The following is a 12,830-nucleotide window of genomic DNA, read 5'->3' as shown; positions in this document are numbered from 1 at the left end:
GTATTATGAAGGACACACTCAGATGGGCACTCACAATCAGTGCAGATGACAATGTTAATTAGTCTAATTTCTATGAAAAGCAATTTGACAGCAGTGTTAGTGTTTTTAAATTTTTATTCCCTATTCCCTATTTATTCTGGAAATCTAACCTAAGAAAATAGTGAGTGATTTGTACAAAGATTTACGCATTAATTTGTTCTCAATTTTTTCACTTGTTAATAATGTTGTAAAAATCAAAATACTGGGATCCCTGGGTGGCGCAGTGGTTTGGCGCCTGCCTTTGGCCCAGGGCGCGATCCTGGAGACCCCGGATCGAATCCCACGTCGGGCTCCCGGTGCATGGAGCCTGCTTCTCCCTCTGCCTCTCTCTCTCTCTCTCTCTCTCTCTGTGACTATCATAAATAAATAAAAAATTTAAAAAAAAAATCAAAATACTGATGTATAGAGTTAAATTATGCAACACCAATACAATAGGATATTGAACATCCATTATAATTCTTTTCAAATAATTTTGATGTCATGGAAGCTTATAACATAATGTAAAGTGAAAAAGTAGATACAAAACTGTATCTACTGTGATAAGATGACCCAATAACCTGTGTGTATCAAAGGGGGAAAAAAAAGACTGAAAGGATATACACCAATCTGGAACAGAATATGGAATATTTTACCTTCTTTAGAATTTACTTTTCCTCAAGTTTTCTATAATAAGCATATATAATTCTTATCTTCTAAATGGATATGCATGTCTGTATATGTGAAAATAAAACAAGAATTATATATATATAATATGAAAAGAGGTTTAAAAAATAATCTGCAAATCATTCAGATGGAGATATGTTAGTTGAAGCCATGCACATAGATCAGACTGCACAGGGAGACTGTATAGTAAGAACAGGATGCTGGACCATGGCAAACACCCACATTTAAGGGGCAAAAAAGACTGTGAGTTAGTGAAGGGCATGGGAAGAAGTGGTTAGATTAGAAGATGGACAACCAGGTAAAGTCATGTCAAGAAAGCCAAGTAAAAGTAAGAACAAAAAAAGTTGTCCACTTGGTCAAACGTTGCCAAAGGATTAGGAGGAGAGCAAGGGCAGAGACATTACAGAGAAATCACTGGGTACAATGCAAGGACAGACAGATTTCTTCTAGTGCTGGAGGTGAAAGCCAAATCTGAAAAAATTACCTATTCAGTGAAAGTGACTATGAGGAAAAGAAGTCCTGGGCCATTTGATTAAATTTCAGTTTATGGGGGAAAAAAGATTGTGGAAATCTAAAACCAAGTAAAAGTATACCAGGATTACTAATCTATGGGTAATGAAAAATTGGCAAGAAAAATCATGTTTGAAGGGTTATGAAGTTTTCCATACTGTAAGCTCTGTTACAGGATACATAAGAGAAAAAATAGCTCCACGCTTGTCATCAGAAGTACAGCAGGTAAATCTTTTTTAAAAAGGGAGCAGGCACCTGGCTGGCTCAGTTTGTAGAGCATGCAACTTTTGATCTTGGGGTCATGAGTTTGAGCCTCATGATCGGTGGAGAAATTACATAAAAATAAAATCTTTTTAAAAAAAAAAAAAGCACAAAAAGTTGCATCTTATTTCCCTTAAAGATGAAAGTTCTTAGTTTCAGTGTAGCATTATTAAGAAACTCTTTAAAAGAAAATAAAAAGAATGTAAAATATCATGGTGTCATGTTAACTTCTCATGACTGCACAAGTGAAATCTCTAGAAACATTTTCAAGTATAAAAAATCATTTGACATGCTAAATAATGGAGTGTTTATTGGGTCAAATCTTGTCCTTTTAATAAAAAGAGATCTTCATTTGCACAATAACTTGACTGCCTCTCAAGGACTTTGCATACAGCCATACAATAAACACATCCTACCAAGAGTACCATTTACCATAGAATCTCAATTCCCCAATCATTAAGTAAGAAACTACTCAATTTACAACCATTCATTTGTTACTAAAGAACCTTGAGAGTGTGTTAAGTAATTTAACATCACCTGGAGATTACTGTACACAATCCAAAATAAAGTACTTTAACTTCCTATCACAAAACACACAATGAAAGACCATAGCAACCTTAAGAAAAAAGTCTTTTTTTTAATGGAAATTCCCGACAAGTCACACATTTTCCTATCTGCTGAAAGAGTACAATTCCAATCTAAATAAAAGTCACCTATTTCTGAGAGTACGGAATTAGGAACACCTGAAAACTAGTTTCGTTGTCAACATAAACAGTGACAAATTTTCCCAATTTGTGGTTATGTGGCCTTTTATGGCAAAGATGTCTAAGATGTCTGATGACCTCCCATACTCTCAACATTCTTTTGTCTTTGGGTGTATAGGTCTTTGATGAACCTTTCTGGTACAGAAGCTCTAATTACAATTGATTGTTGAAAAATATCAGAGGAAAGCCACGAATTTGAAACTCTAAGAACAATCACTAAAACTGTACTTGAAAACATTTTAAGGAAACAACATAATCATTGTAGATACCCAAAATATATGCAAATACTGACTGGCTTTCCAAAAATTTCCAGTAGAGACCACTTTCCTAGAGTGTAAACAGAAAGAAAAGAAGGTCAAAGAAATGTGTTCATCAAGTACCATGGCTCAAATTACCAAATGAGACAACCACTATCTGTTTTATTAACTCAGAATCTCTATTTAAAAAACCAGGGGATCCCTGGGTGGCGCAGCGGTTTGGCGCCTGCCTTTGGCCCAGGGCCCAATCCTGGAGACCCAGGATCGAATCCCACGTTGGGCTCCCAGTGCATGGAGCCTGCTTCTCCCTCTGCCTGTGTCTCTGTCTCTGCCTCTCCCTCTCCCTCTCTCTCTCTCTCTCTCTCTCTGTGACTATCATAAATAAAAAATAAATAAATAAAATAAAATAAAAAACCAAAAACGCCTGGGTAGCTTAGCTGGTTGAGCATCCGACTCTTGGGTCTCAGCTCAGGTCTCGATCTCAGGGTCTTGAATTTGAGCCTGGCATTGTGCTCCACGATGGGCATGGAGCCTACTTATAAACAACAACAACAAAAAAAAACAAATGAGAAAAATGAAAAACATAATTACACAGAAGGGATTGTGTCATGTTCATCTTTTGTACACTAGATCACTGACACACAGTAGGCAATAAAAGCCTGCAGTTACATGAAGAGTGCTTAAGACTACCATAGACTTCAGATCATCAAAACTCTGCAAAGAATCTTCAAACATTTCTAACCCTTTCCTCCACTCATCTGCCCATCCTGTTGCCCCTTCAAAAGAAAGAGACATTTGGAAGGCACCTTAGCAAGAAAAAGTATCCTCTGTCATCAAGATGTGCTGTTAAAGAACTGTTTTCACTTCTGAAACTTTCTCTTCTTAGAATTATTAGAAGGTTGAAAGTTGGCCCACCTTTAACCAGAGTCTGGAACAAAATCTGAATGTACCAAGTTAAATAAAGTTACACAATGAAGCAATTTTTCAAAATGGCACTGTTTCACTAATGTTTCCAATAAGCTATTCCCAGAAACTCTACAGTTCAGGGACTACATGGTGACAACACTTAGAGGCCTGATCCCAAACAGTGGAAAAACAGCTCCACCAACTATTTATTGAACGGATGCAGAATTAAGGATAGGTCCTTACCCCATCTTCAAAAGGCCATACCTTTGGCAAAACACCCCTCAAGAAATATAAGCAAGGGGCACTTGTGTGGTTCAGTGGTTGAGTGTCTGCCTTTGGCTCAGGTCATGATTCCGGGGTTCTGGGATTGAGTCCCACATTGGGCTCCCTGCAGGGAGCCTGCCTCTCCCTCTGTTTCTCTCATGAATAAATAAAATCTTTAAAAAGAAAAAGAAATAAGAGCGAGACAAACATGTGAAGAAAATAATTCACAAAAAAAAGAAAATAATTCACAATACTTAAAAGTTTTTATTATTGTTTATTCTGTTTTAAGGAAAAGTAGAAGAGGGACTTTTTTTTTTTTTAAGTAGGCTCCACACCCAGCGCAGAGCTCAATGTAGGACCAGAACCCAACCCTGAGATCAAGACCCCAGCCTAGATCAAGAGTCAGACGCTCAACCAACTGAGCCACAGGCACCCAAAGAGGGACATTTTTCTAAAACTGTATTATCTACCCACAGCACTCTGGGCTGATCTCTCATACAGCACTAATCTCAACAAACCTGTAAGTTGTATCTGCTGATTTTTGCCTAATCCATTTGATTTTAATTAAGCTTTTTTAGAGTAAAGGGATGTTTGGAACTTTGAATCCACAGTGGGACTGACGAAACAAGAGGCACTTGATAAATGTTTTGTCCAGAAAATGATATAAGTTCCTAACGTAATTATCTAATACCATGTTACATACTGTTCTGTCAATGCAAAAAAAAATTAATAAAAGGAAATACATGTGCATGCAAATCTTGTGGGTTTTTTTTTTCCTGCTAATTCTATAGCTTTTTGAATATCTACCTAAGACACCGTCATCCTTCATTCAGGCTATAACTCCACAGAAACTTAGAATATGTTTGGCAGGGTCATCTTCTTTTTGCATTTACATCAGATCTCAGAAGAAAGTTATTTCACGGTTCCTAAAATGTTTGTCATTTGTGAATAGCAGTAGTAACCGTGAGGATAAAAAAGTATTCCGTTCAACCACTTAAATCAACAGTGGTGAAATAAAGAACACTTAATGCAAAAGACCTCTCCCCTAAAGGGGTATTGTCTTAAGGCTGATAACTCCCTGAGTACCTTCAACTAACTCAACAGGCCAAGTCAGTAGAACCATCTGGATTAGGCAAGACTTTTGAAAGCTAGAATGAGGTGAAAGACAATAGTAGTTCAAATATCCCTTACCGGGATCGGCTAAACTCGTTGTTGTAAGCGCACCAGTAAGGAGGCAAGGAAAGACGCCAGATGGTTGGCTCCTAGCACCTACAACTTCAAGCTCAGTAGGTGCAGCCCCGGGTGTACAATTACCTTATATTAACACCTACGTATGTCGGTGACAGGTGCCAGCGATATATACACGATAGCGATTGCAGGATGACACTGGGCTGCAAGGACTGCTATAGTCTCAGCATACCTCAAAGGGGTGTCAGTGTCTTAGAGTTCGGTTGGCAGAATGGAAGGGGTGGGGGGAAATCGAAGAGGGAGGGGACAGCTTGGAAAGGAGCAGCTGAGTATCAGAATGTTTCCCTAGGAGACTATTTTGAATTCTGAAGAACTGCCGCCTTCCTCCACTTCACCAAAAATGTAGTATCTAGCTAGAAAAGAGAGTTCCCGATGGAAGAGCTGGTCCTATGAGCTCCCGCCCTCTGGCAGCAAAGGTTCGGCCCCAAGATAATTACTCCCAAGACCAGCGCAGCAGCCAGAAGTGAGGAAAGAGCAGAGGAACCAGGATCAGCGGTTCCTCTACTCTCTCTCTCTATCTCTCTCGGAGGAGGGGGGAGGGGTGCACGCTCCCTGGGCTGCCCCCGCCCCAGAAGGCGCGGGAGAAAGAGACCGTGGAGGGCAGCCGGGGTCTCGCGCATTCTCCGGCCGCGGAGGATGTGGAGAGAGAGGAAGCGCTTACCTGGCTAAAATCGGTCTTTCCTCTTTGCTGCCGGCAGCCCCGCCGCGGGTCCCGGGCGCTCTGCCTCGCGCACCTGTCGCGGCGACCCAGCTGCAACACCTACAGCGCCTGCGGCCCCGCCCCGCCCCGGCGCCGAGCCCCGCCCCGCCCCAGCCGGGCCCCGCCCCCCGCCGCGGGGGCGCGCACGCCCGCCGGCCTCCCGTGCGGCCTCAGGGCGTGCGTGCGCGCCGCCGGCTGCGTGCCCTGCGTCCTCGGCTGGCTCGGGCCGCTCGGCCGCGCGCGGCGTTGGCGTCGTGGGGGGCGTGGCTGCTCTTCCGACGGGGCCGCGTCGCGTTCTCCGGGCGACCCTGTGGGACATCCAGGCTCCTGTGGGAAAGCCTCGAGCGTGGCGCGGCTCTGCTCTGGCCTTAACTCTGGCGCGCAGTTTCCGCGGTGTGACTCGGGAGCGACTGGGAGGTTTGGCCTGGGCTCAGTGTAGGTCGGTCCCCGCCCAGATTCCTGGTGCTTTCGGGGTAAGTTCTGTGCAGAGAGGGTGTTTGTGAGGAGGCGGTGTCGGCGTCGCGGCCGGAGCCGCGGGTGACGTTCGTCAGGTCGCTTCCCCGCCCTAGGGCCACGCTTCCTCGTGAAAGTGAGGCGGTCGGACGGCAGATCCGGTGCCCCAACAGCTCTAACCGTTATCGTTTCCACACTCGGGGTTGGAGCTGTGTCCCAGACCGAGTACGCCCAGAGGGCCTACCGGTCGGCCGTTCGGCCCCAGACTCTTGCCCCGCTGGTAGTGGCCTCCCTTTCCCTGGACCGCAAGTGTAGTGAGGTTTCAGATCACAAGTTTTCTTTCTTTTTTTTTTTTTTTTTAGATCACAAGTTTTCTTCCCTTTCCCTCGCCCTCCCTTCTTTTCCCCCTTCCCCTCCCTTCCCCTTTCCCTCCTCTTCCCTTCCTTCCTTCTCTTCCTCCCTTCCCCCCCTTGTTCCCTTCCTCCCCCTTCCCCCCTTTCGCTCCTTTCCCTTCCTCCCTTCTCCTTCCTTCCTTCCTTCCTTCCTTCCTTCCTTCCCCTTTCCCTTCCCTTCCCTTCTTCCCTATCCCTCCTTTCCCTTCTCCTCCCCTCCTTCTTCCCTTTCTCCCCTCCCCTCCCCTTTTCTCTTTTCTTTTCTTTCTTTTCCAAAGAGACACCGAGAGAGGTAGAGACACAGACTGAGGGAGGAGAAGCAGGCTCCATGAGGAGCCCGATGCAGGACTCAATGCGGAACTGCAAGATCACGCCCTGAGCAGAAAGCAGATGCTCAACCGCTGAGCCACCCAGGTGTCCCTAGATCATAAGTTTCCTGAAGGTTTTTTGGAATTCGTGTAGTTTGAAAAGTACTCCAAGGGGCTTGTGGTACTAATGTCTGTATTTACAGTTCCTAAAGCAGTTAAAGGAAAAATGTTTAATAGAAATTTCCAACAGCTGATGATGGATAGACCAATCCGTTCCCTTCTTCCTCCAAATACCCAGCATCAAGACTAGCAACACTGGCAGGCAGCGTGGGAATGTAAGAGCGGATCAGCATAAGATGGTACTCCAGAAAATGCATTTCCCTTGCAGGTTTAGTTCCTTCAATGTATGTCACAGACACACAACCAATTTTTAAACAAGTCAACCAATAAGGGCTCTTACTCTCCACTGAGAAGGCTATGAAGCCTCACCTGAGTCAGAGTTTTAGTCCTACATTTGAATCTTGACAAAGCCACTTACCTAACTAGGCAATTACCTCCAAAAAGTCTCCCTTAGTCCCTTTTGAAAATAGAGCTAGTAGTCTACCACAGCTGACTTTTACCAGTTTGCAAGACTGATTGCTAAATTTGGGGGGATTTTATGAGCCAGTTGTTAAGCATAACCACTGTTAAAAGTCAAATTATAAATTTACAATGAAATATGTTAAAATCAGGTAATACTCAAAACTCATTGTTTTTTTTTTTTTAAACTTAGTTTTGGTGAGAACTCTGTCTCCATCCCTACATGATGGGACTGTTCCCATGATGCATCTCTTCCCGCCTCTCATCAGAGAGGCCATTTTTGTACTTTGAAATTGGCCGTGGGGCACCTGGGTGGCTCAGCTGTTGAGCGCCTGCCTTCAGCCTAGGGCGTCATCCTGGAGTCCCGGGATGGGGATCGAGTCCCACATTGGGCTTCCTGCATGGAGCCTGCTTCTCCCTCTGCCTTGTCTCTGCCTCTCTCCCTTATGAATAAATAAATAAAATTTTTAAAAAAATTGGCCGCAATAGGAATATTTACACCATGGAAGTTGGCAAATGTTTTAAATAAGGGTTTGGTCTATTGTTTTGTTGATTTTCCAGGCCCAAGTATCTGCAACTTTTTCTGCAAACAGTAAGTTTTTCAGGCTTTCTACTACAGATGGTCTTTGTCACAGTTGCTCAACTTTTACATGGAAAGTGGGTGTGGCCAGTTCCAGTAAAGCTTTATTTACAAAACAGTCAGTAGGCTGGTAGAGAAAACGTTGATAATGCAGAATTAAACTTAACAGTGTATCACATTTCTGCCTTGATATTGTGAACCACACAGAGAATGAAGAAATACTCTTTCAGTATTCAAAAACTATTATCCAATTCAGCAAAGGAGTTGCTAATGTCATTGACAAATGAATGAAGTTCCAACATACTTTTTCACTATTTTACTTTGGTATCACTGGTTAAGTTAAATAAAAATATCAACCAACATCTGTGTCTAAACAACACTTCTTTGACAGTGATGTGAGCATCTTTTTAGTAAATTAAATTGTAATCAAGCATTTGATCATAGTCCAATTCATGGTCTGGTTTTGTGAAATATTGTTGGAAAAAGAATGAATCAAAACGGATGGATTTTCAAGAAATAGGTCACACAAAATATAGATGTAAGCCAAAAAGCAAAGTAAGTATTTTAGTTTTAAAATCCTGCCAAAGACTCCATCAAAAAAAAAAAAAAAAAAAAAAAAAAACTATGAGAACTAATAATTCGGTAAAGTTGTAGGATACAAAGTCAATACACAAAAGTCTGTTCTCAACACTAATAACAAACTATCAGAGAAATAAAAGAATCCCATTTATAATTTCATCAAAAGGAATAAAATACCTGTAGTTAACTTTAACCACAGAGGTGAAAGACTTGTATTTTGGAAACTATAAAACAATGAAAGAAATTCAAGAGAACACAAATGGAAAGATATTTGATGCTTGTGGATTGGAAGAATCAATATTATTAAAATGTTCATGCTACCCAAAGCAATCTATGGTTTCAATGCAATCTCTATCAAAATTTCAATGGCATTTCTCAAAGAAATAGGACAAATAATCCTAAAATGTATATGGAACTCCGAAAAACCCTGAATAGCCAAAGCAATCTTGAGAAAGAAGAACAAAGCTGGAAGTATCATGCACCTTTAAACTATATCACACTTACTATATTTAAAATAGTATAGTATTGGTATAAAAACAGGCACATAGATCAATTGAACAGAATAGAGAATCCAGGAATAAACCCAAACATATATGGTCAATAAATTTACAACAAAGGAGTCAAAAATATATAATGAGCCAACAACGACAGTCTCTTCATAAATGGTGTTGGGAAAATTGGACAGCCACATGTAAAAGAATGAAACTCAACCTCTATTTTACACCATACACAAAATTCACTCAAAATGGATTAAAGACTTGAACGTAAGAACCAAAACCATAAAAGTCCTAGAAGAAAATAGTAAGCTTCCTGACAGATCTTGGCAATGTATTTTATTTTTATTTTATTTTATTTTATTTTATTTTATTTTATTTTTTATTTTATTTTATTTTATTTTATTTTATTTTATTTTATTTTATTTTATTTTTATTTTTATTTTATTTTATTTTATTTTAGTGAGAGTATGCCTAAGAGCACAAGAGTGGGGAGGGGTAAGAGGGAGAGAGGAGAGGGGTGGGGGAGGGGCTGAAGGGAATGGGGCAGAGGGAGAGGGAGAAGTGGGGTCCTGGGATATGACCTGAGCTAGAGGTAGATGCTTAACTGACTGAGCCACCAAGGCACCCCTTGGCAGTATTTTTTTGCATATGATATAGAAGCAAAAGCAAAAATAGATAAGTGGGACTACATCATACTAAAAAACTTCTTCAGGGGCACATGGGGGGCTCAGTGGTTGAGCATCTGCCTTGGGCTCAGGTTGTGATCCTGGAGTCCTGAAATCAAGTCCCGCATCAGGCTGCCTGCATGGAGCCTATTTTTCCCTCTGCCTGTGTCTCTGCCTCTCTCTCTCTCTGTGTTTCTCATGAATAAATAAATAAAATCTTTAAAAATAAATAAATAAAAAGCTTCTTCAAAACATAGGAAACCATCGGTGAAATGAAAAGGCAGGGGCCTCTGGGTGGCTCAATCAGTTAAGAGTCTGCCTTCAGCTCAGGTCATGACCCCAGGACCCCATGATCCCATGGAGCCCTGCATCAGGCTCCTTGGTCAGTGGGTAGTCTGCTTCTGCCTCTGCTCCTCACCCCACTCATGTTCTCTCAGTCTCTCTTGCTCTCTCTCTCTCTCTCTCTCTCAAAATCTTTAAAAAAATGAAAAGGCAACCTACTGAATGGGAGAAAATATTTGCAAATTAAGTATTTGATAAGAGCTAATATCCAAAATATATAAAGAACTCATACAATAAAATAGCAAATAAGCAAACAGTCCAACATAAAACCGGCAGATTGGGGCACCTGAGTGGCTCAGTCGGTTAAACATCTCTGTCTCTCATGAATACATAAATAAAATCTTTAAATATATATATATATATAAAATTCCTAAATATCTTCATATAACTTCTTTTTTTAAAGGTTTTATTTATGTGTGAGACTGGTATCACAGCCTGAGCTGAAGGCAGACGCTCAACCGCTGAGCCACCCAGGTGTCCCATTTAGGAATGTTACAGAAGAGAATTCCAAATATGTGCTAAAATTGATTAAACATTTACACTTCTGAAGAAAAACACCTGGTGAATTATCTGCAGTACACAATTGAACCGGGTTTTGTACTACTAATATTTGTGGCTTTAAAAGAATTGGTGTCAGCCACAAAGGCGTGTATTTCTGATACATTGTCTACTTTAAATGATTGCAGCTTTGATAATGAATGTTTGAAAGGGAACTTAATTGCATTTTGTTCTAATGGTATTTGTACAATAGTGGGAAGGAAGTCTGGAGTCAAGCTACAAATTTGTTAGAAAATTTTCCTGAAGTCATCATTTGGCACTAAGTCATCAGTTACAATTCAGTATCTGAAATACAAGTCAATCATTTTTAAATATTCTGGATAAAATTTAGTCTTTTTATCACCAATCCAATACAATTAAAATTGAGTTAAAAACTGTAAAGAACCTAAATTATTAAAACTGGTCAAATACTGAGGTTGAGATGGGTAGTATGTAGTTTACAAACTGTCACTGCTGTATATCAGGCATATCATTCATTATATGTGCATTTTTCTCATTCTTTTTATCCTGGCTTAGCAAAGAGATTAGCTAGCATTAATCTAATTTTACTTCTAATTTCTCAACATTGGCACTAATTCGTTCTTTTTTCTTGAGCCTTTTTCGTGTTTTATTTTGAAAATGTAACATTCCAGGATACCTGAGTGGCTCAGTCAGTTAAGTGTCTGACTCTTGGTTTCAGCTCAGGTCATAATGTCATGGGTTGTGGGCTTGTTGGACTCTACACTCTGTGGGGTGTCTGCTTGAAGTTTCTCTCCCTCTGCTCCCCTACCCCCAGTCTTTTACTCTCTCTCACTCTGTCTCTCTAAAATAAATAAGTAAATCTTAAAAAAGAAGTAACATATCCATTAGCATGTGTCTTTGAGAAGTAAGTAGGATAGTTGAGAAATACCTTAGCCTCAGAGAAATGTGCCCATTCTGACATTTACATTCTTGAGCCTCTGTCACATCTCAGGACAAGGTTTAATCATCTTAGCTTGAACTACTTTGTCCAGTAGGTAACACAGCACTATGAAAGGAAGTTCTTAACTTAGAAAATGGTAAAAAGAATGGATATTCTTAGAAAGTTATTGATTTTAAGTGTTTTCCCTGGGGCGCCTGGGTGGCTCAGTTGGTTACGTATCTTACTCTTTTTTATTTTATTTATTCGAGAGAGAGTGGATGCACGATTGGGTGTGGGGTAGAGGGGAGGTTGTTGGTGGGGGGGGTAGAGCAGAGGGAGAGAGAGGAGATTCCCTGTTGATCAGGAAGCCTGATGCAGGATGCAGGGCTCAATCCTAGGACCCTGAGTTCATGACCTGAGCAGAAGGTGGACGATTAACCACCCAGGCACCCAAGTGTCCTACTCTTGATTTCAGCTCAGGTCATAATCTCAGAGATGTGAGATTGAGAAACCACAGTCGGCTCTGTGCTTTAGCAGGGAATCTACTTGAGCTTCTTTCCCTTTGCCTTTTCCCCAGCTCATGCTCTCTCTCTCTCTAAAGTAAATAAATCTTTAAAATGCTTCCCCTTCTCCACTTATGTTAAAGCCCTTATAAGATTTTTTTTAAGAGCAGTTTTTTGGGGGATCCCTGGGTGGTTCAGTGATTTAGCGCCTGCCTTCTGCCCAGGGCATGATCCTGTGGTCCCAGAATTGAGTCCCCCTCATCGGGCTCCCTGCATGGAGCCTGCTTCTCTCTCTGCCTGTGTCTCTGCCTCTCTCTCTCTCTGTCTCTCATGAATAAATAAATAAACTGGGACTCCAAGATCACACCCTGGGTGGAAGGCAGGCGCTAAACCGCTGAGCCACCCAGGGATCCCCTAAATAAAATCTTAAAAAAACAAACAACAGTTTTTGGTTCACAGCAAAATTAAAAGGACAGTACAGAAATTTCTCATATACTCCTTGTCCTCTTACAGGCACAGCCTGTCCTATTAACATCCCCCATCAGAATGGTACATTAAAAAAATTTTTTTTAAGTTTTTTTTTTTTTTTTTTTTTTTTTTAATGATAGTCACAGATAGACACAGACACAGGCAGAGGGAGAAGCAGGCTCCATGCACTGGGAGCCCGACGTGGGATTCGATCCCGGGTCTCCAGGATCCCGCCCTGGGCAAAAGGCAGGCGCCAAACCGCTGCGCCACCCAGGGATCCCTAAAAAAATTTTTTTAATGAGTACGGTTGACAAATAATGTTACATTACTATCAGGTGAATAGATTGCTATGTTTTTTTCATTTTTTACCAAGGATGAACTTACATTGACATGTCATAATCATCCAAAGTCTAT

At 41.3% G+C, this 12,830-nt stretch overlaps 2 protein-coding genes across 5 annotated transcripts in view; one reads left to right on the top strand and one right to left on the bottom strand.

Moving 5' to 3' along the window:
- LIMA1 (LIM domain and actin binding 1) overlaps window positions 1–5,710 on the bottom strand; it is an 88,633-nt gene extending 82,923 nt beyond the window's left edge. For all 4 annotated transcript variants that reach the window (XM_077870078.1, XM_077870080.1, XM_077870081.1 and 1 more), the window contains exon 1: window positions 5,574–5,710. The gene's annotated coding sequence lies outside the window, so the exon portion shown is untranslated. The remainder of the gene's footprint in view (window positions 1–5,573) is intronic.
- Window positions 5,711–5,897: 187 nt separating this feature from the next.
- Window positions 5,898–12,830, top strand: part of LARP4 (La ribonucleoprotein 4) — a 222,137-nt gene continuing 215,204 nt past the window's right edge. Inside the window, exon 1 of the mRNA XM_077870095.1 lies at window positions 5,898–6,085. The gene's annotated coding sequence lies outside the window, so the exon portion shown is untranslated. The remainder of the gene's footprint in view (window positions 6,086–12,830) is intronic.

This window comes from Canis aureus, chromosome 25 (genome assembly GCF_053574225.1).
Source record: "Canis aureus isolate CA01 chromosome 25, VMU_Caureus_v.1.0, whole genome shotgun sequence".
NCBI classification, from domain to species: domain Eukaryota; kingdom Metazoa; phylum Chordata; class Mammalia; order Carnivora; family Canidae; genus Canis; species Canis aureus.
The sequence above is the reverse complement of the archived record's forward strand: the minus strand, read 5'-3'. Positions and strand labels throughout refer to the sequence as shown.